Here is a 27,564-nt window from a genome sequence, read left to right as displayed (position 1 = left end):
TGCAATCTTAAAACAGGGCAATGAACCTCTTAAAACAACCTTATTTGGTTGTTTTATTGATGGATTAAATATGCATCTATTTTTGCATATAAGGGGAAAAAACACATTCCCAGGAAGCATACTTTTTAGATGATACACTCAGCTGTCCATCAGGCATCATCTTAGAAGAGGCATTCCCCATTGTCACCTAAGGAAGGAAAATTGATCATACCACATTTTTAAATAAATTTTTCTATTAAAAATAATTCATTTTCAAGCATATGCTGATGATGAACTGGAGACAACTTTTTAGTCATTCAATGGGTTGTTTAATGTATCCTAAACTGATTGATTTCAATTATTTAAACTTTGTTGCCTTGTGTGTCACTGCTTCTAACATTTCTCCTTGCCAGGACAGACCTCTTTTAAAAAGGGTTATCCAAGGTGTGAGGGGGTCATTTAATGGATCCATTATGTAGTGCAAGGGTCAATATTTGGAGGATCCTGAGCCCAATTCTACCTGCTAAAGGTGTTCTCTGGTTTCATACTTCCCAAAGAAGAAACAAAGGAGATGTGAGTCAGTCAGCATTTGTTTGACAGAACTTGAGACAACCTGGCCTAAGCTTCAATGAGACGGTCAATTTGTATTTGGAGTGTACCATTTCAGACTGTATGAAGGGAGACATGCAATTGAATGATTCTCCATACAAAAACAATTTCTATGAGTGGAAAACTAAAAGTGAGAAAACTGAAACATTTTTTTTCGTGATGTGTAGTTTTCTGCCATCATATAAAGCCCATATGTAGTATGTAGTGATACTGCTAAAACATGTTCAGTAAGTGTTGAGCCTCAGTCCATCACTCTTCCCTTAATGTACTGTGAGAACATTGGCTTTGCTATGCTTTGCTTCCTCACTTTTGAGGAAACCAAAAGAGCTCATCAGGCACAACATTCTGTGTTTGCTCAGATCAGCAAATCTTATCTTCCTTTGTTCAATCAACAAATCTCACCTTTCAGATATGACTGCTGCTGAACCTCTAGCCACTTATATCTGTCCATCTGGAAGGTTTAAGCAACATTGCACCCCATAACATTTCCACACCTCATCACATAAAACTGTATAATAAAGTATCTGTCTACTGTTTCCCAAATGTGTTCCCTATCTGTGAATACTCTAAATCTGTGAATTGGAGCCACCCTTACCCTAAACAGGCTTTTTTCAAACTTGGGTGACCCCCTAGATTCATATTTGAAATATGTAACAGTTGTTTGAATATTGAATGAGCAATTCTGTTTACTGCCAAAAAGAGTGATCCTTTCTTTTTTTGTGATCTATAGCCTAACAAACATCATTTCCCATCCTAGAACATAGAGACTGCACTTTCCTTTTTTGAAATAGTAGACAGAAAGGTCCTAAAACTACGGCTCAGTGGTAAAGTATCTAGAATGTGAGTCCATCTGTCCTCTATATTGAAAAGCGGAGTGAATTCAGATGCCAAATGACATTAGCAGGCAAATGACAATAGCAGGTGTGATTGGATTAGGTGTGATATGTAGAGAAGTATTGTTTTAACACCGAATTAGTTAGTTTTTGTATGTGTTAGTTTATTCACAGCAAAAGCCAGCAAAAGACAATACAGAAAAAAACAATGCCGGTTACAATAACCCATATAAATTGTGCTGAGAGAACAAAGGTAAAATTGGTACAATAAATTATAAAACATACATACATACAGTTAATAAACATTTTAAAAACTATCAACTAAGAGAAAGAGAAAGAAAATGCCTAGCTATTTTCCTTCAGAACTCTGAGTGACTTTCCAGTTCTGGTGAGAAGCCAGCCAAATTTAGCTAATTTGAATATAACCCTAGGGTTCCTGTCATTCAAAAGATCCTTCAGTTGTTGCGTTTTTTTATTAACAGTGGTAGGCAAGATTGCAGGAAAAGGAAGGATTTCACAGTGAATGCTGTACACCTTGCAGTCATTCAGGACATGCACTAAAGATTCTATTCCTTCACTACAGCAGGGGCATATATGATCTTCAAAAGGTATTTTATTATATCTGCCCTCCAGGACTGCAGAAGGGAGTCTGCAACTAAAGGGCAACTAAAATGGGCAACTAAAATGATTAAAGGGCTGGAACACCTTCCCTATGAAGAAAGGTTGAAACGCTTAGGGCTCTTTAGCTTGGAGAAACGTCGACTGAGGGGTGACATGATAGAAGTTTACAAGATAATGCATGGGATGGAGAAAGTAGAGAAAGAAGTACTTTTTTCCCTTTCTCACAATACAAGAACTCGTGGGCATTCGATGAAATTGCTGAGCAGACAGGTTAAAACGGATAAAAGGAAGTACTTCTTCACCCAAAGGGTGATTAACATGTGGAATTCACTGCCACAGGAGGTGGTGGCGTCCACAAGCATAGCCACCTTCAAGAAGGGGTTAGATAAAAATATGGAGCAGAGGTCCATCAGTGGCTATTAGCCACAGTGTGTGTGTGTGTGTGTGTATATATATATATATATATATTTGGCCGCTGTGTGACACAGAATGTTGGACTGGATGGGCCATTGGCCTGATCTAACATGGCTTCTCTTATGTTCTTATGTCCCACCTCATGAAGGTAAAAATTCTCCTGTACTCATAATTTTCCAGCTGGTATAGGTATGGCATGGATGCTATTCTATTAACCGGTTCTACAAGGGCTCGCCATTTTGAGATACTATTAAGATCATTCTGTATGACAATATCTGATATTATCTGTTTCATCAGCTCTGTGGCTTTATCGTATGTAAGAGAGCTAAGATATTGCTTTGTAAGGCCAAAATAGGGACGTTTTTCCTCTATGTCCCTAAGCCATGGTGGAATTGAGATATCTTGGGAGATTAAGCTTGTTGGCCTCTTAGGAAAAAAAGATTAATTTCAGCCAATACTGTATGATCATGATCCAAAGCCTCGCCTCCACTGAGATCATGCCAGTTTCTATCCAAATCAAGGCATTCGGAATGCCCTGAGGTATCTGAAGAATTGAATGCAAAAATTTAGATTGAACTATTTCCAACCTTTTGTGTTTTGTGGTGATATTAATTGGGGCACCATATGTAGGTTGGTTAAGTATTTTGGCTTTAAGCAACCTGAGGGCTGCTATTACACATCTGCCACCCTTGTGCAAAAAAAAAATTTTTTTATTGCTCCCATGCTCCTTTTAGCTTTGAAAATAATTGCATTCATATTGCATGATCTTGCACCATTTGCCTGGAAGTGTATCCCCAGATATCTAAAACTTGAAACTTGTTCTATAGGCTTATCATCTAACGACCAATGGTATACTCTGGGGAATCTTTTTGCAAAGACCATTACTTTGGTCTTAGAGTGGTTTACTTCTATTCTGGCAAAATTAAGTAAATCCCTTCAGTGCTCTCTTTAGGCCTACAGGCGTCCTTGAAAGAAGGACAGCATCATCAACATAAAGGAAAATGCCAATGTGCTTATTACCCAGTTTTAACAGGTCCAAGGGCATTTGTACTGGCTCTTGATCTGAAACATTGTACCTAATAATGGGATGGACCATCCATTATGTGATCATTTAAACCAGTTTCATGCCTAGCAACAAACAAAATATCTCATTAAGACACTGCCAAGAATAGCGTCTAACCAGCCACATAACACTAGATGACCTGGAAGTCTGAGAACTGGTATTACAGCCTAATTATCATAGTAAAACTTGTATGGTCAATGTGAAGGAAGGATACAAGAAAATGACAATAGCAAGTGTATTTACTTTCTTCATTTGTTCTCACCCCACTGCCACCCAGAATGGGGACCCAAAACAGCTTACATAGTCCTCCTCCTCTCCATCCTGTCCTCCCAATAACCCAGTAAAATAGCTTAGGCTGAGTGTGTGACACTTAGGGCCTCCAGCAAGCTTTCAAGGCAGAGCCTCCCCTATCCTAGTCTGACACTCTAACCAATATACTTTGTGATAGAAGCTAAAACATATGATGATGTGCCAAATGGATTTAATGTGTCCAGAATAAGAGGCAGCATGGTTCAGAAAAAGCTGCAGGCTCACCTCATTCTAATTGGTCTTGGATTAGTAACTGGAGAGGAATTCCTGGTCCAAGTTACCCTTGGCCATTGAAGACTACTTTTAGGTTAAACTATTGTGAACCTCAGCTCAAAAGGTTGCCACCTGTAGCTCATACTTAAGATAGCAATGCTAATAAAATTCAAAAATTCAAGAATCTCCATCTCAGTTGGCCTTCCTGCTCAATCTATTGAAGTACTTATTAATTCCATCTAAGTGGCCCTAAAAGATCATCCTGAAATTGCTGTTACCCTGGGATTTTACTGTTTTAATTATTTTAAATTGATGCAATCTATTGTAATGAATTATGTTTCTGTTGTTGAGATCTGCCTGAGGCAGAAAAAATCCAAAAATAAAATAAATATCAAAAAGGGGGAAGTGGATGCTCCATTGAATTTTAAGCCAATTTGGTGTAGTGGTTAAGTGTGCAGACTCTTTTCTGGGAGAACCAGGTTTGATTCCCCACTCCTCCACTTGCACCTGCTGGAATGGTCTTGGGTCAGTCATAGCTCTCACAGAACTTGTCCTTGAAGGGGCGGCTTCTGAGAGAACCTCTCAGTCCCACCTACCTCACAGTGTGTTTGTTGTGGGGGAGGAAGATAAAGGAGATTGTGAGCGGCTTTGAGACTCTGAGTGGATGGCAGAATATAAATCCAGTCTCTTCTTCTTCAAGTTGCTTAATCATGTGCAACTGGGAAAGTATACACATTTTGATCCAATCAGCCGCTTTTACTCAATCATATCCTGCTCCCATCCTAATTACAGTCTCTTTCCCATGCAGGTCTCATGCATACATGTCCCATTATCACCGGCATACCTGTTCTAGCTGGACAAAAGTAATCCTATCTTCCTTTTTCATCAGCAGAAAAGGAACCCCCCCCCCCCAATGTTCCACCCAGTTTATTGTTTAAGCACACTGAAACGATGTGAAGAGTAAGAAAGTAAATAAGATTATCCATTTGGTTCAGTTTGGTTTGGAAATGATTTATCTTTATAAGAAAGCTTGCCACTTTTTATATGCCACAATCTGAATTTCTCTAAGCATTCTTTGTTTACACAGCTGTCATGGACAGGAGGCTTAACCGAACTGATGAACATATTCCAGTATCAAGTTATACCATTACATTATTCATTACACAAATTTCCCACAAAGAGAAAATTTAGCTCTACACAAGTAATTATGGGTGGCCACATTCACAACTTGCAAATCATAAAATAAATGTAGAGCAACAAGATCCAGAGCAAAAAAGTATTATGTATTGTTATTACTTCTCTTTATTAACTGTTCCCTGCTATTCAGCTCTGGCCTCATGAATATGATAAAGCATTTAGGGGGGAAAATGCAACCCAGTAAGCCAGCACTGGAGGCTAAGATGGAGAAGATCTCCACAGCCACCATATATTTCCCCTTAGTGCTCAAGTAGGTTGGAACAAAGGAGAGCCATACGCTGCAAAAGACCAACATGCTGAAAGTGATAAATTTGGCTTCATTGAAACTGTCAGGTAACTTCCTGGCAAAGAAAGCTATCATGAAGCTGACAATGGCCAGGAAGCCCATATAGCCCAAGACAAAATGAAACATTATAGCTGAACCCTCATTACATTCCAGGATGATTTTCCCATTCACCAAATGCATGTCTTTGTCTGGGAATGGAGCAGAAGTAGTCAACCAAATCATACAAATGCATGCCTGAATGAAAGTGCACAAAAGGATAATAAAAATTGCCATTCTTTTCCCCACTCATTTCCTCACCCTGGATCCTGGTCTGGTAGCTATGAATGCGAGAACCACAGTGAAGGTTTTGGCCAATACACTAGAAAGAGCCACAGAGAAGATGATTCCAAAAGCAATTTGTCGAAGAAGGCAGGTCACTCTTACAGGCCTTACAGGCTTACAGAAGTGAGCAGAGGAAGCACAGCAGGAGGGAAATAAGGAGAATGTAGGTGATACTCCTGTTGTTGGCTTTGACTATGGGAGTCTCCTGGTGCTTTACAAAGGCTTCAAACACCAACACAGTGATCAGAGAAAAAGAAATAGCCAACACAGCCAAGATGATCCCCAAAGGGTCTTTGAAAGAGAGGTAGCTTAGAATCTTGGGAATGCACTGCGTTTGATCCTTGGTAGGATAGTGATCTTCTGGGCATTTTAAACAGGAATCCATATCTTGAAGAAAAAAAAGGAAATTAATTTATTTTTAAAAAAAAGATATTGACCACACTCCAGGGAAAGAAGTCACTTAGTTTGGAATATTTATTTATTTATTTATTTATTTATTTAATTTATATCTCGCCTTCCCCGCCTAGGCAGGCTCAGGGCGGCTAACAAACATTCAATAAAACATGTTATAAATACAGTAATTAAAATACATTAAGTGCATTATACATATAGACACACTAAAATTATAAAACAGCATAAATTTTTTAAAACAACACTAATCCAGCATCTATAATCTATAATATATCTATTCTATAGTTTAACAGCAGCAGAGGTGTTCCGGGCGCTGTTACATATTTAAATAGTGGCAAGAGTCATTGAAGAATCACTTTATTGGATCCTCCGTTCAGTCATCCTCTATCAGCATTCTAAAAAAGCCTGCCTGAAGAGGATAGTCTTGCAGGCCCTGCGGAACTGGTCTAAGCTCTGCAGGGCCCACACCTCCTCCGGGAGTTGATTCCACAGGCTGGGGGCTGCCACGGAGAAAGCCCGTGCCCGTGTGGTCTGTAATTTTGCCTCCCTTGGCCCAGGGACAGTCAGCTTGTTCTTCCCTGCTGACCTCAGTGCTCTTTGGGGCTCGTATGGGGAGAGACGGTCCTTCAGGTAGGCAGGTCCTCGACCATATAGGGCTTTAAAGGTAATGACCAGCACTTTGTAGCGAACCCGGTATGCAACTGGCAGCCAGTGCAGTTGACGCAGCCCCGGCTGTATATGCTCCCATTTCGGGAGTCCTAATAGCAGCCTGGCCGCTGCGTTCTGCACTAGCTGCAGCTTCCGGGTTCAATACAAAGGCAGCCCCATGTAGAGGGCATTACAGTAGTCCAATCTTGAGGTGACCGTCGCATGGATCACTGTTGCTAGGTCCCGGCGCTCTAGGAAAGGAGCCAACTACCTTGCTCGCTTCAGATGAAAAAATGCTGACTTGGCAGTGGCAGCTACCTGGGCCTCCATCGATAATGAAGGCTCCAGTAAAACTCCCAGGCTCTTGACCTGGCGCGCCGCTTTCAACGGCGCGCCATCAAAAACCGGGAGTGGTATTTCCCTCCCAGAGCACCGTGACCCACGCAAAGGACCTCTGTCTTCGTCGGATTCAGCTTCAGCCCACTCTGCCGAAGCTAAGTTGCCACGGCCTGCAATGCCCGGTCCAAGTTCCCTGGGACGCAGTCAGGTCGGCCATCCATCAGCAGATAGAGCTGGGTGTCATCTGCATACTGATGACAACCCAGCCCAAACCTCCGGACAATCGGGGCAAGGGGGCGCATATAGACGTTAAATAGCATCGGGGAGAGAACCGCTCCCTGGGGCACCCCACAATCTAGTGTGAGCCTCCGGGAGAGCTCGCCCCCAATTGCCACCCTTTGTCCCCGTCCTTTGAGGAAGGAGGAGAGCCATTGTAAGGCCAACCCCCTAACCCCTATGTCGGCGAGTCGGCGGGTCAGTAGCCGATGGTCGACTGTGTCAAACGCAGCCGACAGCCGAATAGCCAGCAAGAAGGCTATTTGTATCATGCTAGACATTACTGTGTAGTAGCCAGATTTTATTCTGTCTCGATTTCTAATTCTAATATGATGATATTAGTAAATGATCATAAAATGACATTTTAACAATTCACAAGAAAATCATTTGTGTAATTCATTCTCAATATATGATCTGCAAATAAATGCTAAGTATTATTATAAGTGTGGTAGATAGGTAATAAGGTGATTTATTTTAATTTCTGTCAGTATTGCCTTATGAGGGTTATGCCACCCATTTTTGTAGAAAGAGTTTTGAAGGATATTCCTATGTTGGGCAAACCATAATGGAGTTATTCTCCATTATATACAAAGCACACAACCCAAATAAACATTATATACAAAGCAACCCCATCAACAAACAAACAAGCAAAGAAAAAACCCCCCTATAATTTTAGGTCAAAAACAAATGTACTTTGACACACAAACCAGGATGAGTTCAAGACAAACTTACAGTTGGAATTATAATTATCCCATGAGGAGAATAGCAGGTTTTTCTATTTCTGACTCCCCAGTAACAACACATTAAGAAATCATATGATCTGATACAGAAAATAGTTTGTATCCTTGTACATGACATTTCTTACCCTTCTGCTTGGAGATCATTCCTTCTGGACAGGAAGCACATTCATAGCAGCAAAATTTTGTTTCCTCCTTCTTTTTCTTGCTGTACCCATGGTAGCAGGAGTCATTACACAATGTCAGACGATGGAGGTTCAAAGTAAACAGACTTCCATTTGTTGCAAATGTTAAGGCGTTTATTTGATATCTCAAGGTTCTAGACAAGGGAGCATTGGAACTGATATCATTTGGTGGGAAAGGCACAGCTTTAAACCGTTTACATCAAAGGGTTTCTAAACAATACTACATTCTCACACTTCTGAACTACATGTAACACCTTCCCTGCCCCTTATTGCTTGTGGTTCCTCTTCTCACGGAGGAGCCCTGCTGGCTCTCCTTGAGGCATGCTATCTTCAAAGAACTGTTGCTTTTGTTAGTACTATGCAAAGGAATTCACAGCAGGGATTAGTAACATCTCTAGAGCTACTTTGATATGCAAGGTCTCTGTTTCATGGTTAGTAGCAAATGGTCAAAATGGAGTTAGTCATGTCAAGATACATATTGCATTTTAATCATATTCATCATAACACAACAATAAGATTCTCCAGTGTCTGACACACACAGAAACTGGCTGGACCTGACCATAGATAGAAAGGATGAAAATATTATTAAAGGAACTAGAGGGTACATTGAGATGTCTGTATACCAGGGGTGGCCAACAGTAGCTCTCCAGATGTTTTTTGCCTACAACTCCCATCAGCCCCAGCCATCAGCCATGCTGGCTGGGGCTGATGGGAGTTGTAGGCAAAAAACATCTAAAGAGCTACCATTGGCCATCCCTGCTGTATACTACCATTGAAAGATTTGTGGTCTTTAAAAATTGTGGTCTTTAAAGCACTAGCACTTTGTATGACATTATTGTGAAACATACAACAATGGTTTAGACTAATGTGTGATTTATACTAGCATGAAGAAGAAGAAAAATTGCAGATTTATACCCCGCCCTTCTCTCTGAATCAGAGACTCAGAGTAGCTTACAATCTTCTATATCTTCCCCCCACGCACACAACAGACACCCTGTGAGGTGGGTAGGGCTGAGAGGGCTCTCATAGCTGCTGCCCTTTCAAGGACAACCTCTGCCAGAGTTATGGCTAACCCAAGGCCATTCCAGCAGGTGCAAGTGGAGGAGTGGGGAATCAAACCCAGTTCTCCCAGATAAGAGTCCAAACATTTAACCACTACACCAAACTGGCTCTAGGGTTGCCAGGTCTGAATTTGGTATGCTGCCTATGTGACTTAAAGTTTCAAATAGTAATTGAAAATAGCATCTGAATTATATTAGTAATTTTGCATGGATCTTTTTCCCTTTCCAGTTTTGTGTCCATAATTCTCTTCCATTGTCAGCCTCAGGTGGTCCCTGGAGATCTCCTGCTTTTACAACTCATCTCCAGTTGGCAGAGATCAGCTTTCCTGGAGAACATGGCTCTTTTAGAGGGTGGATTCTATGGCACTGGACCATGCTGAGGCACCTCCCCCCCCCAAACCCCAATTTCTCTCAGATTCACCTCCAAGGTCTCCAGGTATTTTCCAACACAGACCTGGCAACCCTAGTTGGGAGGCCTGCTCCTAGAAGTCATTATTGCCAGCCAGGCCTCAGATTCAGTAGAAGCTCACAGAAGCACAGCTCCTGAACCTTTCTGAGAGTTCCACCTCCTCCTTCCCACCTTGTCCATTGTATAGTAGGTGCAGCTGCATAACAATCCCTGGATGAGCTCCACCACTTATTTTTCTACAAAATGACCCCTGTTGGTAGCTGCCCATCCAAGCAGGGGAAGGAGAAAAAAATTAAAAGTTGTTGTACACCATGACATCATTCCTGGGGAAAATGAGACAATGAGTGGCTCAATTAATCATTGGAAATGTTTCCAGAAACTTCTAGAGCTACTTGATAGCACTTCTGGAGAAAACCTAGAAATGCCATCAAGTAGCTCTAGAAATTTCTGGAAACATTTCCAATGATTAATTGAACTACTCATTGTCACTTCTGGATTTTCTTTGCAAATGGTTCACAATACACATAACATCACAGTCCCCATGTCTCTGCCCACCAAACACCTGCTGGTTGCAGACAAGGCCTGGCAGCCCTATTTTAAAAAACCTTTTGATCCACTCCTGCTGCTGCAGATTTGACTGCTTCACTTGCATGGGGGCGGGGCTGAGGTAATAACATTCCACTGTCCCATTGGCTTATTGTCAAGGGACTCAGTGGTTCATCAGAAAATGTTAGGAGTCACAACACTGGCCACCTGCTTAAGGCTGATGATGGAACTTGATGTGCCAAAAATGAAAGGAATCAGAACATCTTGGCCAAGTAATCTCCAGAAAACTCCAGTGTGCCCGTGCTTTCTGCATTGGAAGTGATGGCTGTCTCTGGCATGCATAACTCCTCAGAAAATACAGCTAGGCTTTTCAAAACTGGTCACTAGTTTCAGAATGACCATGGTGGTTGCTAGCCCAAAATTGAAAGTAACCATGTAGAGTCATTTTTTCCACAACTGGATAGTCATAAATTTATTTTAGCAAGAACACTGGAATGCAATATAGTTTCAGAATGGTTAAAGTTTCCATATGTGAATAAACTTTGTCATAATACAAGAATTTACATTGCTGAGTCAGGGATAGATATTTTTAAATGACTTTAAAAGTTTAAACAACTGTAATGGCTTGTAGTACAGTAGGGATTTATAGGTTAATTTTTTCACTACACAAAGGAACTTTTGATGTAGTTGTTAGACTATTAGAGTAGGGCTTGGAAGACTCCGGTTTGCATTTCCCTTCTGCCATGAAAGCTGCTGGATGATCTAGGGCCAGTCCCACATGCCTAACCTACCTTACAGGGTTATTGTGAGGATAAATTAGAGGAGAGGAGTGTTAAGCCCTGATATTCCCAATAACGAAGTTCTTTGTTTCGTTTCAAATAGACTGGTTTATTTAGGAATTCAAAGGTGCCCCAAGGAATATGGTCCTTGGAAATACTGAGATACCAGAGGTTACATGGTTCTATACAGGGTGTCATAAAACATTACAAAAAGGAACTTCATTCAAATCTAATGTTCAAAGGGTACAGCAGTAACTTTCTTTTGCATTCTCACACTATGACGCAAACTGATAAGGAGCCTGTGAAATTTAGGGAGTGCACTCTTCAGACATAGCATGCCTTTCCCAGTAACATAAATATTCTTTGCCAGATGGCAAGACGTACGTGGTTGCTAGGTTGTAAATAATGGAGAAGGACCAGAGTATTGACCTGACATTTGTTTAGCCATCTTATATCAAAATACCCGGACTTGACAAGGAGAATGATGAAAGCAACTTTGGGTCCCCATTGGGGAAAAAGGTGGAGTATAAATGATGTAAAGCAATTAACAAACATCCAGTGCAGTTCAGCTGCTGAAAGCAATGCCAAATTCTGGAATTTTGAAATAGAATTTCATAGACTGTTATATGTATTTTACTGTATTACCTAATTAAAACTTCTATGCCACACAATCTGATCATCATTCAGGGTTAACTTTTGGCCTTGAGGAGCCTGAGGATCCAACCTTCCAACCATTACTCTTACAAAAGAGCCATTGGGAAAAGTTGCCCAGTTTGTAACATCAAACCCTGAAAGTATTTCTCCTCTTTCATCGAACTGCACAATGTCTCCAGCACTGTTGTTGAATGAGAGGCCCAACAGGAAGGGGTGAAGCTGGTGAAGAAAAGAACAGTCTGTGAATATAGTGCCTAACAATACATCAGTTTTTCTAGACCTGAATAACTTTTGTATTACATGGTTTATGTTCAAATGATATAATTTCTGTTCTTTTAACTCCTGATAGAGAGCAAATATAAGCAAGAAAAACTTATATTTAAGGAATGCTTGGTGTCCAAATGCATTCACAAAGCAGAGTAATTATGATGTTTTGATGCAATGGTTAGAAGCAGACATCTTGTGGACAATGTTGCATGAACCCCATGTATCAATGTTCCCCCCTCTGTTTTACATAATTTGCTAACTGTAGAATACTGGGTTCGATACGTTGATGTTCAAACAGGAATATACTTTGTTGATAACTCAGGAACAAGACAAAATGGTAGGGCTGCAACCCCACTTATATGCATGCAAAAGAAACAGTCTTCATCTCCCATGCCAAATCACCGCAGTTAAGATTCACCACTTTTAAGATTCGCACCAAACCCTTGAAAAGGAGGTAATTTCCATGGTCTCAGGGGAACTATGACTACATCCATTTTTACAGTCATCCAGAAGTATTACAGTATGTCAATACAAGGTTTTTCTAATTCACTTTTGGTCCTAGCAACTCTGTGCACAACCACAGTTTAATTGTGTGTCTTGAACCAGTTACATGACAAATGCAGGATGTACTGAATGCTGCTGTTCATGCCCTGTCTCCATATCCATTGTAGTTGTGTATTCGGAAAGACACCTGTCCATCTACGAATGAGTAGTTTGCCTACTTTACAAAATCAAGCTTTTGCAGTGAAGTAATTTTACCTTCCAGGGATGAACATTGTGAACTGGTTGCCTCTTCCCTCCTAATCTTTTGTGTTTGGCTCTCAATACCTGCATGGCATGCAATGAATGAGCCACAGCATAGACAGCATTGTAGACATTATAGCTGTGGCCAGTCATACTCATTTCAAACAAAACTCCAGGGAGGCTCTCCAGGTTCTCCTCCCCTGTACAAGGTTCCTTGATCTCCTCTTGCTGAGAGGAAGATTTCAATGAACAATTGAATGCCTGTTGCCAGAATTCTTGTATATAACCATCTTCTTGTGCCCAGGAAGGTTTTATATTCTGAAGGAACTCATGGAAACCGGGAGGCTGACTAGAGTGTACTGTGAAAGACAAGGCACCATGGAAGGTTTGTATATCCCCAGATGTTTGGATGGATAGTAATTCAAAATTCCATTGAGATGTAACAATCCACACTTTCCCTAGAGGTGGTAATGAAACCATTTCTGCTGCAAAGAGCAACATTCTCGAAATATGAAGAGCTGGAGGCTCTCCATATACAAAATATACATTGGCTTTGCTTTCCATAAGAACTGGATATTGTTCCTGCAGTTGTAATACCAACATTAATGCTTCATCCTTATATATCTTTTTTGGTGTTTTGAGTATGAAAGAAAAACAAATCCTGTTCTGTTATAGCAAAGGCACTACGGTCTGCAAAAACCTGTCCCCATTGTCATCATCCATTGCCACAAGCCCAATCCATGTCCATCCAAAATGGTGAAATAAATGGACAACTCGCCTGTACTGATAAGCTTCCTTTGGAACCATCTGATACATAGAAGGGAATAACATTTTGTCACCGTGCACTGAGGGAAGCGATGCAAAAGTAAACTGAAAGAAAATGGGGAGATAGTTACAGATGGGTGACAATAGAATGCCAAGTGATGTGCCAATGCTGGAATCCCAGTACTCTCTCTTAGATGGTCTACCTGTGGAATGTTGTATATTGTTAATATGGTGGCCACATTAGCTGTTGTTTCAAAACAAAATCCTCCAGTCACAGACACAAGACTGCCTTGGATATCACATTTGAAATTGGAGAGAAACCTATGCTGTGTGGAGAGGAGGCTCAGGGTGGCCTTATAGTTTGTCTTTGCAAAGAAGTAGCCACAGAGGAAATGGAAACCCAGTGTGATGTTTGGCAAGAGGTTGGGATTCTCGTTGATCTCTTTTATAGCAAACGCCAAGGCCAAGATATACTGGTAGTGTTTGGGCACTAAACTGCAATGAAAGTGAGAGATAATTTAATTCAAAGCATAATCTTCAAAACATTTGCCTCCCTTTTAAGTTTGCAAAGCAAGATATGAGGCTGTTTTATTTGTCTAACCACTGCATCATCTTGTCGCTGGCATATGAGATTACTTAAACATATCTTCCAAGATATGCAACAATATGGCAAGAATTCTTTCTGAGAGATAAACTGATGCTTGAATTGATATATAGAAGCCGTAGCAGTGAACACAGGTATGCATGTGTTCACTGCTACGGCTTCTATATATCAATTCAAGAATCAAGAGTTTATCATGTACATGCAAACGTACACACATAATTGTCACATTGATAATGGAGGAAGCATGACAATTATTTATTACTGAAGTCAGTTAATGTTACAAAAACATGATAATTTCTTACGTGGGTTCATCAGTCAACTTCTGTGGGTTGTTCGGTGAAAGAGGGAGTGTTGTGAAAGAAAAATATATGAGAAGCAATCCCACCAATGATCAGGTCACCTGGCTGATAAAATCCATGAGGAATGAGAAAAAGATCTTCGGGTAAAATTAAATTCATAGAATTTTTGTTGCATACTGTATTGCACAATAGTAGAAGTATCAGCTCCACTACCAGCTCCATCTAGAGGACAAAACTTCCTTTCCAGGTACAGATTCTCATGTTTCCATTTGCAGTATTATCTGCCCTGCATTAGTTTTGTTGCTTTTTCTTGGCAGCAAAAACTTGCCTTGGTTCTTTGAGATAAAACTTGCCATACAAGGAAATCACTCTCCCTGTGAATATTGGTTCATTTTGTTGCTGTTTCTTCTTCAGAATCAACTTAATGATGACTTCCTCTAGGAACTACTTTTATCCTCTCAGCATTAATGGACTGTCTATTTTGTTTCACTACCTGCTGATAAGAGAGGGAGAAGGAACACAGTATGTATCTTATGGTACATTTTGGCCCAGAAGAATTGCTGAAACAAGATATATGTACACATAAAAGAGAAAGAGAGACAGATTAATAATACCTGTTTTATGATGTATCACTGGACCCTCTAAGAGGTGTAGTTTTGAAGAGCTAGCCAGGTACAAATTAAGTGACGTTTACTTAAATCTTTTTCTTTAAAATGTGAAAAAATTACTTGGTGGAATCATGGCTACAAAAGACTAACAGGGCCTTGTCAGAGACTATACCCACTTTTGAAAATACAATCCAATATGTGAGGCTTTTATAGCATTTTTCAGGCACAAATATTGTTAATCTTCCTGGTAGCCCACAGAAATGAAATAAGTATTGAGAGGGAAAACACTAAGTGTGATAATGGAAGGGGAGACAAAAAAAAAAAAAACCCCTCTAGTTCCCCAGTTGGATTGGTCGGTGCCATGGGAGTTAATGAGATAGGTTCAGCAAATATTATTTTCTGAAATTCAGCTGTCTATGTAATTAAAGTGGCAGAAGGAGAAAAGAAGAAACAATAAAGTTGCACCTACATGGTCCAGTTATGCTTTTTTTTTTTGCTGTCATGTTGCAGCTTATTTATGGAGATTCTATTGTTTTTTCAAGACAAGAGATGTTCAGAGATTGCATCCTATTGCTTGTCTCTGCATAGCAACCCTTGCCTCCTAGGTAGTCTCTCATCCAAATATCAACCAAAGCTGACCCTGCTTAGTATTGAAGATCTTATGAGATCAGGCTAGCCTCAGTTACCCCAGTCAAGGCAAGATGATAAATGCATTTCAATATAATGGACCCTAAGTCCTGAGCTGTACCACAAGTTTGTTCTACTTGAAATATTGAATCTGTCACTGATATAAATTGTATAATTTTAAATGTAAGCCTACTAGTGAGCTAGAAGGCAATTTGCCACCTCATTCCAGTATTTTTGCATATTGCTTTTCTGTCATTTTGTGTAATACTTTGAACTTAAAATGAAATCACAGTGCCAGAGCATTGCATGAGGATAGTTAAAAATCTATTGAGGTTTACCAAAACTGCTGCCTGTAAAAAAATCAAAGAAAACCTATCCTTCATCTCCTTCTAGTCTGGCCTATTCTTTCCTCTTGTCTTGTTTATCCAGGTTTTCTGATTGTGCTGAAAAATAAATACCTGATTATGAGGGTTTTTTGAAGGGAGTAAATGTATTTATTTATTTGATTTCTAGCCCTTCCTCCCCTGCACATCACAGCTCATTAACAATAGTTAAAACAATAAATACAATATCAATTAAAATCCATTCCAGTACAGTTAATAGTCCAACAGATGGCAAACCTCTAGGAATGCCCCTTCAAAAGTCCCCCACCAGGAATGAGAAAGACCCGGCAACCATAGTTACAACTAATATTAAGGCGGAGAGAAAGAAAGGTTGGCCAAAAAGAAAGGAGGGGGCCAACCTAAAAGCTATTGTTGCCTGGTGGAACATTTTGGTTTTACAAGCCCAGTCAGATCTAATCTGGAAGAATGTTTCAACAGGCTGGAAGAGGTCTTAAGCATAAAAAAGACTTTAGTATGGCTAGTTTGTTTTCATTTTGCTTTGAGTGAAATAATCAGATTTTTACAACATTTAATTATGGTTATTTTGTAATAACATAATTAAGATAAAAATAAAATAGGATAAATTATTTAAAAAGCTCTTCATGGCCTCATATCTCTTTTTCTATCCTCCACCACAACAGTTTCATTCATCTGAACAAGGTCTTCTGCAGATACCAACCTGTAAATGGGCGAAACCTACAACTACGCATATACATGGATCACAACTTGTGAATTGGCTTCCTTGAGGTTGAGAAGACTCCCACTTTTCTAACTTTCTGCAAACTATGCAAAGCTGAATTATTCACAAAGGATATTCTACATGGGCAAGAGCATAGCACTGTACAAAATTATTCACAAAGCAACTTGGACAGAATATTAGGGATATGGTTTATACTACTGTTGTGTAGTTTGCCCCCCAAGTCGGAATAAAGAGACGGACACAATTAAATTGGTGAAAATATGGGCCACTTTTATTAAAATAACTAGCAACGGCAAGGGCAACCGAACTGCGGCCAGGTCAGGGCCAGGGGTCTCCTCAGACCGCTCCCCTGCCTTTTTCAGCGGGCGAGAGACCCGGCCCCCCAGCCGGAGCTGTGAGCCACAGCTCCCGTTAGGCAGGCCCAGCAGGGAGGCTCGCACCGGAGGGCCCAAACACCAGACGCGAGTCTCAGCGAAAGGCACCCATCCAATCGAGTCTCCAGGACAGTCTGCATTCACAAACCTCGAGCCACACCCAAGGTTGATCCTGACAGACCCCTAACTCCCCAAAAGGGGGAGGCTAACCGGTCCTCCCCAGGCCGCATGGTGCCATAACCCCGTAGAACCTGCCCTAAAAAGTGACCAAACTCTACCAAGGCACCAACCCTAAGCCAATTCCTCAATCCACTGAAATGTTATGCAAGGTAGGCAAAAAACACCCCCCAGTCACATGCCAAAACGCCGGGGAGTGAAAAAATTCCTACCCGGCCCCTCCAAACGGAAGCGACCAGCAATTGCCTGCATAACAAACAGGGCGGGCGGGTGGGCCGAAAACGCCGGGAAGACTGCCGCGGCGCCGAGCGGGGCTTCAGCAACAGCGTTGAAGCCCCGCCCCCTCAGGACGCGCTCAAAAGCGCGCTGAAGATTCCGCTCTCCCTCCAAGGGGGGGCAAAACTTCCCCTTCAGCCAGGCTGCGATGCAGCGGGCTTCAGGAGGCTTCTTTGCCCCCCAAGTCGGAATAAAGAGACGGACACAATTAAATTGGTGAAAATATGGGCCACTTTTATTAAAATAACTAGCAACGGCAAGGGCAACCGAACTGCGGCCAGGTCAGGGCCAGGGGTCTCCTCAGACCGCTCCCCTGCCTTTTTCAGCGGGCGAGAGACCCGGCCCCCCAGCCGGAGCTGTGAGCCACAGCTCCCGTTAGGCAGGCCCAGCAGGGAGGCTCGCACCGGAGGGCCCAAACACCAGACGCGAGTCTCAGCGAAAGGCACCCATCCAATCGAGTCTCCAGGACAGTCTGCATTCACAAACCTCGAGCCACACCCAAGGTTGATCCTGACAGACCCCTAACTCCCCAAAAGGGGGAGGCTAACCGGTCCTCCCCAGGCCGCATGGTGCCATAACCCCGTAGAACCTGCCACAACTAAGGCCAAGTCTCTACTTAGGGCTTAGCACCCACAAAAAGACCCAAAACCCAACAAAAGCCCTTGCCGCAAATCACTCAGAAAAAGCACATTACCCTTTTCCGAGAGATGCACACCATCCCCTCTGTAGAGGTCTTTAGAAATATCCGGATGGGGCAAATAGTGGCCCAAACCACCCTCCATAAACTTGCAAATTTCCTTATTCGCTCGGTGGGCAACAGAACTGCGGCCAGGTCAGGGCCAGGGGTCTCATCAGACCGCTCCCCTGCCTTTTTCAGCGGGCGAGAGACCCGGCCCCCCAGCCGGAGCTGTGAGCCACAGCTCCCGTTAGGCAGGCCCAGCAGGGAGGCTCGCACCGGAGGGCCCAAACACCAGACGCGAGTCTCAGCGAAAGGCACCCATCCAATCGAGTCTCCAGGACAGTCTGCATTCACAAACCTCGAGCCACACCCAAGGTTGATCCTGACAGACCCCTAACTCCCCAAAAGGGGGAGGCTAACCGGTCCTCCCCAGGCCGCATGGTGCCATAAACCCCCAGGCACAGCGCCACACCAAGCGCGGAATCATGGCCGACCAAACTATAATGGTACCAGGCCATCTGTTCCTTATGTACCTGAAATCGTCTCGAGCCTGCAAGATCAATGCCTTGCCCTTAATCAGCCCGAGATCATTCCCTCCCAGGTGAAAAATCAATACCTGCGGAGGAGGGCCCCCAGACCCATGAAACAAAAGGGGAAGCAAGCCAGGCCACTGAAGACCCAGGCGCCCCCTCCATTCTATCGTGACATGTTTGCTGAGCCCCAGCTGAGAGCCAACAGCAGTTCTCCGAGCTTGATGTGCCTCCCAAAACACATAACTGCGCCCGCAGATGAGAACTCTGCTCCTCCGGCCAGGAACAACAGCATCTAAAAGGAAGAAACAGACAAGTTATACAACCCAAACCTCAAAATACCCCCAGCTCCTAACCAAAACTTATTAGCGGAGCAAAGGGCGAATATAACCTTTGTAAGCTGGAGAACGCCAACGGCCCAGGCGTTGAATGGACGAAGTAGGATAACCCAGGGCGTGAACGGACGAAGTAGGATAACCCAGGGCAGCAGCCGTCGAGGCTGCACCGATTCTGAAGGAATGGGTACCAAACCTCAATCCAGACAAACCCAACAGGGCTAAAGCCTTTGATATCACAGTCCAAAATTGATGCTTTGCCAACGGACTGCCCCCAGCGTGACAATACAGCGATCCTTCGCAGCCCTCCCGCAAAGCCAAATAGTCAGCTAATGCGGAAACTGGGCAAAGCTCCGCCTCCGAACACGGACCTAACTCTAGCACAGTCCCCGTGCCCTCTTGGGCAACGTAATATCCTTCAATAACAACGCCCTACCCGAAACATCATTCTTGGAGCTTGCCACCAGTTCACTAACCCTCGGAGCCCCAAAGGGGTACCAAAGAGGCTGCATGGAACAAAACTGCCTCGAAATGAGACGCACACACTGCGCTCCAAACCCCCTTTCAAACCCCGAAGAATATCAGGAGACAAAGGGACCCTAGTATCAGGCATAGGCCTAGCCTCCCTAGGACCACCCTTCCAGCATCTTTCGAATACGAAAATCTGCTGATTCCTCTTAAACCCCAAGGCCTTGCTAGCGAAGGCCAGCGCAGACATGCGTCCCCGAATTGATTGCATGGCCAATCCCTTACCTCTCAAGGAAAGACAATAATGGAGCAACTGCTCCACTGGGAGGGGCCAACAATGCGATACCCTACCTCAGCCCTAAAGTCCTCAAACTGCCACACAGCACGCTCATAAGACTTCCTGGTGCTAGGTACAATGGCTAAGCCTATACACTCTGCAGGCCTTGGCTCTCCAATCAGCCATAGCTCCTGGGGCATTGGCGCCGCTTCCAGATCAGCGTCTGTGGCCAGCTGAGGTGACATCACCTGCAGCCACACTGTTGGTGAATCCGATCCCAAGGGAGTGAAGGGTACAAAGCGGCCCTCATCCTGAACTCCTGGTCATATTGGATCCAGGCCAGGCCGCTGAACATCGTATACCCCTTGTATATGATGTCCATATATTGAATTAACGCGGCGGCCCGCCAGGGCTGCGCACGAGCTATCACTCCCGCATATATGAAAAACCCCGGGAGCCAATTGGCCAAGGTCAGATAAACCTTCCTCTTCCAGAGCTTCTTCTTCTCTTTATCGTCCAACTCCTCCTTGTCCCCCTTCTCCACTTCCCTAATTAAAAGGGGGAATACGACCACATATTCCCATTATAAGATTTTCTGTCTTGTGGCAGGCAGCAGGTGATCACCCAGCGGCAGAGCCACCTCCCCAAAAGGCATAGCACTAAAGGGGACCGCCCCGTATGGAGATGGGAAACCCCAACCTCCAGGCCAAGTCGCTGCCGATCCCTGCTGACCAACCACGGGCCAATTACCCAAAGGACCAACTGACCCTGTGGTTACATCCGGTTGCTCTGCTGCTCTAAGCCCGGAGTAGAAGGAGCCCCCAGCACTGCCCAATGGAGCACCCACCCCACCAGGACCAGCAGACCCCCAAGCCCCCCAAGGCCACACAGGCCCAGGATGAGGCAAAGAGCCTTCCCCCGACTTACCAGCTGATAAAGCAGGCACCAAAGCTGATCCAGTACCTCCCGCACCGGACGACGTGCCCGCACCAACATCAGAGCAAGCAGGCCCCACAGCTCCTCCAGCAGCAACTAAAGCAGATCTGCCCTCCAAAAGAGATAAGCGGGTCAATACATCTGCCTGCAAAGCACGCTTGGACAACCGACCCATCTTGGGCAACTGAGAAGGTGGAAACCCCGATGCCTGCTCAAGTGCCCGCAGCCTCTGAAAAATGGCTGCATTAACTTCATCGTCCCCTTCAGTGTCCGAAGACGAAGGGGGGGGGGGCTTAAAAGGAGGCTTAGGAGCCTTAGGGGCAGGCTGTTTCCCTTTTGATTTTCCACTGCCTTTGCGACCCGACATGTTTGCCAAAGAGCACAGCAAACAGCAGACTTTCTTTAACTAGCTTAGCCAAGCCTGAGGCCAGCAAAGGAATAAAAGGAGGAAAACAGCCCTCAAAATGGCCACCACCCCAGTGACTCTAAAATGGCCGCTGCCTAAACACCTCGTAAAATGGCCGCCCCAAGAGCAAGGGTGTGATGAAGAAGAAGCAAGGCCAAAATGGCTGCCAAGCACCAGGGAGAAGTACAGCACCTCAAAATGGCCGCCCCAAGCACAAGGTGTGAGGGAGAAGAAGAAAGGCTAAAAATGGCCACCCAGCCTCAGGGAGAAGTACTCTTACCAGCACCCCCGAATTTCAGCCTCTCAAAACAGCCGCCCAGCCCTGCCGTTCCCCACAGTCCTGGTCAAATGGCTACCCAATCCCCTGACAGCACCACAGTCCTGAATAAGGCACCTAAAAAAGTCTGCTATGAAAACGCTGTGACAACAACGTCACCCCAGAGGCGGAAACGACTGGTGCTTGCACAGGGGACCTTTCCTTTCCTATGCTAAAGCAGCAGCCCCGTGGCACAGAGCGGCAGAGCCGCAGCACTGCAGTCTGAGCCCTCTGCCCGCGACCCGATCCCGGCGGAAGCTGGGCCCAGGCAGCCGGCTCAAGGTCGACTCAACCCTCCATCCTTTTGAGGTCAGCCAAACCAGTCCCCAGCTTGCTAAGGGGAAGGTGCAGATGACTGGGGAAGGCAATGGGAAACCACCCCATAAAAAACTCTGCCATGAAAATGTGAAAGCAACGTCCCCGCAGAGTCAGAAACGACTGGTGCTAAAGCAGCAGTCCCGTGGCACAGAGCGGCAGAGCCGCAGCACTGCAGTCTGAGCCCTCCGCCCACGACCCGATCCCGGCGGAAGCTGGGCCCAGGCAGCCGGCCCAAGGTCGACTCAACCCTCCATCCTTTCGAGGTCGGCCAAACTAGTCCCCAGTTTGCTAAGGGGAAAGTGCAGCTGACTGGGGAAGGCAATGGGAAACCACCCCACAAAAACTCTGCCATGAAAATGTGAAAGCAACGTCCCCGCAGAGTCAGAAACGACTGGTGCTTGCACAGGGGACCTTTCCTTTCCTATGCTAAAGCAGCAGCCCCGTGGCACAGAGCGGCAGAGCCACAGCACTGCAGTCTGAGCCCTCCGCCCACGACCCAATCCCCGCGGAAGCTGGGCCCAGGCAGCCGGCTCAAGGTCGACTCAACCCTCCATCCTTTTGAGGTCGGCCAAACTAGTCCCCAGCTTGCTAAGGGGAAAGTGCAGATGACTGGGGAAGGCAAGGGGAAACCACCCCATAAAAACTCTGCCATGAAAATGTGAAAGCAACGTCCCCGCAGAGTCAGAAACGACTGGCGCTTGCACAGGGGACCTCTCCTTTCTTCCCATCCAAGAGCTAAACAGGGCCGTCCCTGCTTAGCTTCCAAGACTGGGCAGTCCAGTAGCAAGCAAGGAAAAGGGGGGGGATCCAAATGGACTACTCTTTACCCCAAAAGGCGACGTTCCTAGAGCCCCTGCAAAAGAACAACCCAAAAGAACACCCTATAACAGCCCCCAAGACAAAAATGCTCCAGGGCACACAGCAAGCCCCGGCAATCAAACTGTTCAAGAAAAATGCTCCCGCAACGCGCTCCGCTCCTCTCAGCCGCTCCACAAGACGCTCCACAGGCTCCACGGCCCAGGCAGCCCCGACGCGTCAAGAGCTTGCAAACATGCTGCGAGCCCTCCGAAAACGCCGGGAAGACTGCCGCGGCGCCGAGCGGGGCTTCAGCAACAGCGTTGAAGCCCCGCCCCCTCAGGACGCGCTCAAAAGCGCGCTGAAGATTCCGCTCTCCCTCCAAGGGGGGGCAAAACTTCCCCTTCAGCCAGGCTGCGATGCAGCGGGCTTCAGGAGGCTTCTTTGCTGTAATTTTGCATCAACCCAAAATTTTGCATACATCATGTTGACACTTAAGTTTTACTGCAGTTCCATTAAAAAAAGATTTCTGGTTTGTTCTATAGTCCAAATCCTATTTAATTGTTTATTGACTGCCCCATCCTATTGATTGTATTGACTCTCTGTAATCCTTCTTGAATCCCAGTGAGAAAGGTGAATAATACAAAATGCAAATAATGTAAATAAATGAATTTTTTTTCACTTACTATGAAGTAAACAAGAAATACATAAAGCCCCTTCCTCCTTCATCCCTTTCCTTCTGGCAGGTTCCCTGGGAAACAGTCTTTTTGGTTCCCTGGGCTAACTCTTGAGGAGCCCTAGCAAGCTGGGTGCCTTCTCGGGCACCCTGTAGCCATGGCGCACTCTGGTCAACTGCCAAGGTGATTGCAGTCAGCCAGCTGACATAGGGTGAATTGATGCTTCCTTATTTCAGCACATCTTTGGGGTGAACATTTGTGCGTCATGGTAGACCTGTTGACATTAATATGAGGTCCTTGGCTTCTGCAAAGGTCCAATAAAAATGGATGCTTGATGTGTGCAAAAATGAATACTTAATATTTATTTCATCAGAATCACAAAGTCAGCTCTAAAATGAATTAATAATAATAATAATAATAATAATAAATTTTATTTATATCCCGCCCTCCCCACCTCGGCAGGCTCAGGGCGGCTAACAACATTTTATAAAAACGTACAATAGTAGATAAAAACCTTTAGATTTAACAATATAAAACATTAAAACATTAAACTTAATAACATTAAAACCAATCCAATAAGTACAGTTATTCAGCGGTATAGGTCTTCAAACCGCATTGGTGGATCTTTAATTACCGATCTTCTTAGCAGTCCAAGTGTGCAAGTTTAAAAAGGGTGGTCTTGCAGGCCCTGCGGAACTGATCAAGGTTCCACAGGGCCCGCACCTCCTCGGGGAGTCGGTTCCATAGGGTAGGGGCCGCGATTGAAAATGCCCGTGCTCTAGTATTCTCGTATTTAATCTCCTTCGGCCCAGGGATGGTCATTAGGTTTTTCCCGGCTGACCTCAGTGCTCTCTGGGGTTCATATGGGGAAAGACGGTCCCTCAGGTAGGCAGGTCCTCGGCCATATAAGGCTTTAAAGGTAATGACCAACACTTTGTACTGGACCCGGTATATATTCGGCAGCCAGTGCAGTTCACGTAGCCCCGGCCGTATATGTTCCCGTTTTGCGAGTCCCAACAACAGCCTGGCCGCCGCGTTCTGCACTAGCTGCAGTCTCCGAGTCCGGCACAGAGGTAGCCCCAAGTAGAGGGCGTTACAGTAGTCTAGTCTTGAGGTGACCGTAGCGTGGATCACTGTTGCGAGGTCCCGGCATTCAAGGAAAGGGGCCAACTGCCTTGCCCGCTTCAGATGGAAGAATGCTGACTTGGCAGTGGCTGCTATCTGGGCCTCCATCGATAATGAAGGCTCCAGTAAAACACCCAGGCTCTTTACCTGGTGCGCTGCTTTCAATAGCGCACCATCAAAGGCCGGGAGAGCTATTTCCCTTCCCAGAGCACCGCGACCCACGCAAAGGACCTCTGTCTTCGCTGGGTTCAGCTTCAGCCCACTCAGCCTGAGCCATGTCGCAACAGCCTGTAAGGTCCGGTCGAGATTCCCTGGAGCGGGGTCGGGCCAGCCGTCCATTAGTAGATAGAGCTGGGTGTCATCTGCATATTGACGGCAACCCAGCCCAAACCGCCGGGCAATCTGGGCAAGGGGGCGCATATAGATGTTGAACAACATCAGGGAGAGCACTGCTCCCTGAGGCACCCCACAATCCAGTGTGCGCCTCCGGGACCGCTCACCCCCAATAGCCACCCTCTGTCCCCGACCCAGGAGAAAGGAGGAAAGCCATTGCAAGGCCGACCCCTCAACCCCAATGTCGGTGAGGCAGCGCGTCAGTAGCCGATGGTCGACTGTATCAAATGCAGCCGACAGGTCTAACAGCATCAGCACCGCAACGCCGCCTCGATCCAGTTGCCATTGGAGGTCATCTACCAAGGTGACCAACACCGTCTCTGTCCCATGGCCCGGCCGGAAGCCAGACTGACATGGGTCTAGGATAGAAGCGTCATCCAGAAACCTCTGTAGCTGCAACGCCACGGCCCTCTCAATAATTTTACCTAAAAACGGTAAATTAGACACCGGACGGTAATTCGCCAATTCGACCGGGTCTGCTGTAGCTTTTTTCAAGAGAGGGCGGACCAAGGCCTCTTTCAGAGGTGTTGGAAAATGTCCCTCTAGGAGGGACCTGTTTATGATGTTCCTTAAAGGACATCTAAGCTCCCCCTGGCAAGATTTAATCAGCCAAGAGGGGCAAGGGTCCAGATCGCATGTTGTCGGGCGAGCAGCAGAGAGGATTCTGTTGACTTCCTCCAGGCTGAGCGGGTCGAAGTGGTCCAGCACTAAACCCGAAGACAGGCACGGAGCCTCAATTTCACTCACTGTATCCAAAGCGGAAGGCAGGTCTTGGCGGAGCAACGAGATTTTATCTGCAAAATATCTCGCAAATGCCTCACAGCCTATTTCTAATTCTCTAACATTTGGTTTGCCTTGTGGCAGCGTTATAAGATCCCCAATTATTCTAAATAATTGTGCTGGGCGCGAGTTTGCAGATGCAATCTTGGTTGCAAAGTAATCTTTCTTTGCAGCCTTGACTGCCATCTCATAAGACTTCATAAACGTTCTGTAGGATGTTCTCGTTGCTTCGTCCCGAGTATGCCTCCACTGCCTCTCTAGTCGTCTGAGCCCTTGTTTCAGCTGGCGCAGCTCCAAGGTATACCATGGAGCCAGCTTCGTACAAGAATAGTCTTCATTGGCGGCGGCGGCGGTTGAAGCTTAGACGCTAGGGCTCCTGCCTGGGCAGTTAATAACAACAAAATAAGACTGAAATAACAATAGGCGATAACTGACCCGACAGTAGCAGTAACGAAGAAACAGCAACGGAACATCAACAGAGTGCTAAACGGGGAAATCTCACCGGTAAAAACGGAGGCAGCAGCCGGAGACCTGCCTGGCCTGGTGCTGTGACGGAGGTGAGGCGCAACCACGGCCCGTTGTGAGACGTAGCCCGTGAGGACGGCCGGGAGCGCGGAGTGGGAACCAGCCGAGGGCGCCGCAGACGAACCGGCGCGGAGTGGGAGCCAGCCGAGGGCGCCGCAGACGAACTGCGGGCGTTGGCTAGGAGGGCCGGGTAGTAGTGACGGAGCCCTGGGGAGTGGAGGAGCTGAGGAGAAACGAGTGGCGAGTGAACCCCAGGACGAGGGCTTTGGCGGGCGTCTTCTGGCCCCGCCCCTGCTCCCCCCCTTTTTTGTCATCTTGCGCCCACCGACCCACCCATCCACTCCTTCTGTCTGCAAGTGCTGAATAACACGGCTGACTCAACAGCCTGGGCATCCCCAATTAGAGAAGCCCTATATGGGGCTCAGGGGAGCCCAGGTCGCGCGCTGAGCCAGAGAAGACCTGAGGCGACGCGGACAGAAGCTGTGCTTCTCGGCCGGACCAGCCAAGAGATCACAAGAAGGACCTCGCCTCCCCCCCCCCCGATTGCCAGGCTACAGATGTCCGAGCGGCTGAATCAAACCCGAAGTGGTCACCACCTGCACTTGCACTTTAACATCATCAGGACTAATCTAACATCTTGACACCACCGGCACCTGTACTTTAATACCACCGAGACCATCACCGGGACTAATTTTGCAAACGTTACCAATGAAGAACATCTACGGGCAGTGTGCAATAATTACCCAACAGACTATCTGGACTCACACCCCACGGATGAACGACGGCTAGCCCACTAATAGAACTAATTATTATTATTGTTAATTAATTATTGATTATTTTATCAATCAATTAGCGACTAAATTAATATCTAGTTTAAAAAAAATTCTTAACTTATTAATTAGGACGGGGTGGGAGGGATTATTTATTAATAAGTTTAGGAACCAATGAACTTATAGAAATTTAAACTAATTGATTGTAAGGTGGATAGGGAGGGCTAACTAAATAAATTAATTTAAGACATAAGTAGTGGGTTTATCAGCCGGGAATCGGAGGGGTTGGTGAGGAGGGTAAATTGGAACGGCAGGTGGAGACAAATCGGGGGAGTGACACCGGTGAGTTTATCTTGAGTTGGTGCAGATGTTCGGCCAGGGGATCCCAGTGCTCCTGGGGAGGGGAAGATATGACGGTGGGAATAGACAGAAATATAATGGAAGGAGACAGAGACAAAATGGTGCTCGGCCACCTTCCAGTCTACTTCCCATCCCAATGGTGGCAGGTAGTGGGGCCAAG

The 27,564-nt window shown here is 45.3% G+C and overlaps 1 pseudogene; it reads right to left on the bottom strand.

Moving 5' to 3' along the window:
- Window positions 1-5,320: 5,320 nt before the first annotated feature.
- On the bottom strand, window positions 5,321-26,588 carry LOC132583360 (vomeronasal type-2 receptor 26-like; annotated as a pseudogene).
- Window positions 26,589-27,564: the final 976 nt, after the last annotated feature.

The sequence above is a fragment of the Heteronotia binoei genome, chromosome 15, assembly GCF_032191835.1.
Source record: "Heteronotia binoei isolate CCM8104 ecotype False Entrance Well chromosome 15, APGP_CSIRO_Hbin_v1, whole genome shotgun sequence".
In the NCBI taxonomy this organism is placed as follows: domain Eukaryota; kingdom Metazoa; phylum Chordata; class Lepidosauria; order Squamata; family Gekkonidae; genus Heteronotia; species Heteronotia binoei.
Note: the sequence above shows the minus strand (reverse complement) of the source record. Positions and strands in the feature narration are given on the sequence as shown.